Genomic DNA, 5,089 nt, shown 5'->3' with positions numbered 1-5,089 from the left:
CACATAGATCCATGAAAATTATAAGGTTGGTGATATTGTTTCATTAATTGTTTATGAAGTGTATATAAATATACAAAAATATACTCTCCAATTTTATACATAAACAAAAAGTCAAATGTATTCTATTCAAATTTAGAACAAATATATTTGACTTTTTGCGCATATATAAAACCGGAGGAAGTACATCAATAATAGAAATACATCAATAATTATGAGTAATTGCGTTAAATCGCCTTTCACCTTTTTCATTAACAAATTTTTTCGACAAAATTCATCACACCTTTAACATGTGTAAAATAGTCAAATGCAAAAAAATATTGTGACTTTGGGGACCATATTTGCTATAAGTGCATTAATATATGCATGTTGCTTTAAGTGCATTATTCTAGCATTTATATGACTACCGGGACAACTTGCAAATTGTTCCCCTCATCACAATTATAAGTACCTCTTCTTTAGTCTCCTATAATAAAATACCATCGTTGAATTTAATGTAACTATTTTATATGTATGTAGATCTTTCTAAAATACTCTTTGGCTATTAATGTGTTTATCTTTACCTTATCATATTTAAGATGAATTTGTATATATAAAGGAAACAAAATCAACACGCATAATACGTTAAATAGGGGCTAATATTCTTGATCGAAAAGAAAAAAATAGGGACTTATATTTAAGAATACAATTATCTTTAAAATAAGCTTAAAATAAGGACAGAGGGACAAAACATAATCTTAATCATATTTAGCCTTGTGTTTAGCTATCGATTATTCGTTTCTTTACGTTACTATATAATTAAAACTAAATTGAAATAAAAAATCTGTCTGGTTTCTAGCTTCAATATGATAAATTTAATTCATTGCTTCAGTCATCACGATACCACCATGTACATACCATATTGATGTAGTAATTTTAGTTGAAGGTTATCACATAACTAATGGATTCCAAGTGGGTTATTTGTTTGTGCAATCAAAGTGATATATATATATATATATATATATATATATATATATATATATATATATATATATATATTACTATAATCAAACTTAAGAACATCAAAACTGTACTTGAGAACACCAAAATCTCTGATATCACACATGCTCTAGCTTGTTGTCCAGCTTGAGCGCTCTGTTATAAGGCTTTTACTTGCTCAAAACTTAGTCTTCTTTTTGTCTCCAACATTAAGCTACCATATTCATTGCTATCATCTTGCTCCATGCTATTGAACATTAGTGGAAAATATTCACAGATACAAAAGGAAGACAAAGAGACCAAAAGAAGCCACGCAAAAGAAAACAAACCAAAACAAACTATCTTTAAAGGCCAAACCACACCCACCTAAGCTGAAAATCCAGCATGGCTCAAAAATGCAAACAGCCAGCTAAAACATACACTAAAAACTTGTATTCTGTATAAAAAAAATTAATTAAAAACTTGTATTATGTAGCAAAGCACTTGTAGACCAAAGCAAAGAGCAGAATGAAAGACGCTTTGTGACCGCTGCAAATGGTGGTCTATTGTACCACCAAAAAACAACCGTCATGCCAACATTCTCAACAGTCTACTCAGCTGAAAGGACAATATTATGAAACAGACACCGGTTCCTTTCTTGCTAAACAGACCACCATTTCCAAAGCCTTGCAATTTTCCCAATGCTATACACTTAATTATAATTTTCCCAAACCAAAATCTCCAATTTGAAAAATCCAAATATCAGAAATTGAAAAAGAAACAATGCCAAAGCCTATGGGAACATGAATGACTATGTGTAGACATTATATATGAACGAAATTAGACCTTTTCTTTAAATTGTGAAAAGTTTCAAGAACACTATATCAACACTAAACTGAAGACCCTGTCTAAAGTCCTATTTATGTTTCCCTAACCACTTCTAAAGCACATGCATCATCTAACTTATGAATGCTATATCCTAAGGTTTCATCTGCACAACATTAAGTTATGACTTAGACCATCAAGTGATACAAAATGGTGTGTTAAAAAAAACTGAGATAAGCAACAGTTATATTGCTCAATGAAAAAAACAAAACAAAACAAACCAAATGAAACTCAACAATTATTTATATGAACAATTTCCTTAATTATAGTTAGAAACATATAAACAAAAATGCAAGACGCAAACCAGTGTGAACAAAATACAGAAACCAAAAGCTCAAATCTTATTGTTAAGTGCGAACACATAACATCCTTATAAAACCTTTGCTTAATGGACATAAAAATCAATAGTAGCAAAATGACCAATGAGATTTTACAGACCTTTGTCTTTCAATGCAGCAAAGTGACAATAAATGTCTTTCAATGCAAAATAGGCAGGGCAAAGACTAAGAAGCATACAACAATCAAAGGAAAAGAGCTAGATATACGAACATTTGTTCTTTTATTTCTGGATAAATCTCTCAGATGATATCATAAGCCAGACAGTTCCTACATCGGTTGCACTGGAATATGAGGAAAGGCTCTGGTGGGCTCGAGTTAGTGGCAATGAGAGAGAGTGAGAGAGAAGAAATTGAAAATTTTATTTTAACAGCAACAAATTCGAAATGAATGCTACAATGGATTGAAATACATTAACTGGATTTATAAGAGTAGAAATCTTACATTTGATGCATTATTTATAGTAAAAGCATAATTAAAGAGCATCTCAAAAGCTTACATTTGATACAAAGTTCAAAATTGCAACAGTCATACATATATTGCCTCTACTTTTTATTCTTTTCAATATGAAAAAGACATATATTAACTTCAAATAATGATGTGCACTCCCTGATTTAAAACAAAGGTCAACTAACTATTCTTGACATGGTTTCAAATTGGAATTGGTAAGTTCCAACGGGATGCTTAACTACACAAACAAATGATTTTTTTGGCAAACTGATTGATTTCAAGAGGTCTCAGCATGCAAATCAATGAAGAACCACACCATCAAATTATATACAACAGTTTTTCACTGAAGGACTCTCAATTGTTTATAGATATACATAGCAATCTATACTCATCTTAATATAGTAGTATCTTCAATTAGAGGGTTATTTGAGGTGTTCATGGAACTACACTCCATAATATATTTAGAGAGAAATTAGACTCTAATTATTAGAGCATATAGCAATCTTAAAATTGGAAGTAGACTAATATAGGTATATCACAGTCGACTATTTTTTTTTTTCTTCTGGATAACATTAAATTTCATAATATGGATTTTGTACAAAATGCTTTGTGGAGATTATTAATATGGAAAATACATAAAGAAATCTCATAGAAAATAAAAGAAAATTCATCTCTTGTGATCATATTAATACTCCCCACATCAAAACAGAGCATCAAAACAATTTATAACAAATATATAAATTCATGTCAAAAGTTCAAGAGATTTGTAAATTTAAGAAATTCATAGAGAATAAAATAAGAATGGGACTTGCCATCAACAAAGCCTCGTGTAAATTCTAGTTATCCTTTCATCGAACACTTAGAATGCAGAGTAGCTTTCGTCAAAGGGAATGCCACATAGCTGATACTGAATCTTGTCCCCTCTTGTCATACTCACTTTCACTGTAGTCAAACATCACCATAAAGAAATCAAATTTGATATCATCTAATTTCACAATGTCAAAATCAAAGAAACTGATGATCTGATCCCATATGATAAGCACATCTAAGAATTACCTCAACAGTGGAAACTGATGAGTCTCTCGTTCAGAAACTCTACTTGCATGTTGCTCCAATGTTCTTCCAAGTCCAAAGTCTTCACAGTTAGGTTTTCCAATGCACTGTGAGGGGAATTAGTTATTGTGCAAAACAATTAAAATCAAATATTCATATATTCAAAAGCTTTAAGCCATGAATCTAATTCATCTATCCAATTATCCAAACTAACAAACACTTAAAAAAAACACGTTACCTACAACAACTCGATTCCGAGCTAGTCAGAACGAAATGAAAGGAAGGAGATATGGTAGTCTCCAGCAGTCTACGGTGGATATGGAATTTTGTTTCAGAGATTCGAGTTCAAGGGATGAGTGAGCCGGTCAGTTTGAGAGAAAGATTTGATTTAGAGATTTGAAGTTCAACGAAATGGATTGAGAGAAAGGTTGAGGGTGATTTACCTGTTTATGGAGAGATGGGGAGAAAGCCAAAAAAAAAAAAAATCTGGACAGATTCAGATTTTCTGAGATTCGAGAGTATGAGGAAAATAGACGGGGGAGATGTTTTGGGAATTATGTTTCTGGAGAGAAGGTATATGCTGGTTTTTTTGGCGTTGGGGAGTGAAGAGGATGATATAGGTAGCATTAAATGATGTGTCTTTAGCTTTAGCTTTAGCTTGCATAACACACTTTTAATGAAATCTTAAGAGGGAAAAACCAAAAGATTTGAAATTTGAATTTGAAAAAAAAGCATCAAATGATGTGTCTTTAGCTTTAGCTTGCATAACACACTTTAGTGAAATCTTAGGAGGGAAAAGCCAAAAGTTATTAGGGTTAAGCAATTGCTTGACCTAATTAGCTTTTAGAGTAAGTATGATTGATAGAGAAATGATATTTGTACAACCATTTGTGACAACTTTTTTGACAACTTTCTCTTTCATACTCACATGATGTTCTTTTTCTCTCTCTTCCTATCTCTCTCTCTCCATTGTTTTTGACCAATAAGAGAAGAGAAAAACAAGGTTGTCATGAAAGTTGTCTTGAAATAGATGTACATATATCCAGGGCCGTTCCTATGAAATAGGAGGCTCGGTTCTATTTTTAAAATAGGTCCCAGTAAAATCAAAACGCAATCCTTTTTGTGTAGCTAAACTTCATTAAAAAATCAGAATCAGAAGAACTTTTAAACACGAAACAAAACAAAATAAAATTAAGTGAAAGAGAGGTGAAATTTACCTAACGATGTCGTTTGGAATGTCACTCCTACGTCGTAGGAAAGGGAAAAACGAATGGTTTATGCGAAAAAGAAATAATGGTTGTGATTCTTTCAATGGGGGTGAGTATTATAAATTTTTTTGAGGCCCATAGTTTTTAAAGCTCGGTGCATTAACGCTTCTTGCACTCCCCAAAGTCCGACCATACATATATCA

General features: G+C 31.8%; 1 long non-coding RNA gene across 2 annotated transcripts; it reads right to left on the bottom strand.

Moving 5' to 3' along the window:
- Positions 1-843: 843 nt before the first annotated feature.
- Positions 844-4,537, bottom strand: LOC146956803 (uncharacterized). Of its 2 annotated transcripts, XR_015021115.1 has the most exons (3): positions 3,917-4,537; positions 3,682-3,785; positions 844-3,567 (listed from the first exon to the last, which is right to left on the bottom strand). It is a non-coding gene; the product is annotated as an uncharacterized LOC146956803 (long non-coding RNA). The 2 variants fall into 2 exon arrangements; XR_015021114.1 differs by having other exon boundaries at positions 3,682-4,537.
- Between the last annotated feature and the right edge of the window lie 552 nt (positions 4,538-5,089).

The sequence above is a fragment of the Medicago sativa genome, chromosome 1 (genome assembly GCF_051527215.1).
Source record: "Medicago sativa cultivar Bolivia chromosome 1, Bolivia_mono, whole genome shotgun sequence".
Taxonomy (NCBI): Eukaryota; Viridiplantae; Streptophyta; class Magnoliopsida; order Fabales; family Fabaceae; genus Medicago; species Medicago sativa.
This window is presented reverse-complemented; position numbering and strand designations above follow the sequence as displayed.